A 448-nucleotide genomic window follows, 5' to 3' on the forward strand; every position below is an offset into this window, starting at 1 on the left:
ACCATGGCACACTGATAATGTAAAAATCTGTGTACAGAAAAGATTTCTGAACCTTGAGACCTGCAAGTAAACTTAATTTGTAAAAAAAGGTTCTGTCATGACTATAATTGCTTTTCCAAGGTTTCAGACATTATATAAGCTGCTGTTATAAACTGCATTTGCTGATCTTTTTTTGCATGTTCAGCTAGGTGATTTACCTCAGCCCAGGACAGTGTATTTCTCAACTCACATAGTAACCGTTTGCCAAAATACTGTTGCAAAATCCATTGATTATCAAAGGATATCAGAGTATCAGAGTTTAAAGCATCAAAACAGTAACAAATGAGATTAGTTTATGAGCTTAAAAACACAAGGGGTTGGACACTGTATTGCTGAAACCCACATGAGGCTAAAGCCCTCATGCCCAACCCCACAGCCCCAGCCGAGATGGGAAGAATTCATGATCTGA

Source organism: Corvus brachyrhynchos, unplaced genomic scaffold (genome assembly GCF_000691975.1).
Source record: "Corvus brachyrhynchos isolate BGI_N302 unplaced genomic scaffold, ASM69197v1 scaffold239, whole genome shotgun sequence".
NCBI lineage: Eukaryota > Metazoa > Chordata > Aves > Passeriformes > Corvidae > Corvus > Corvus brachyrhynchos.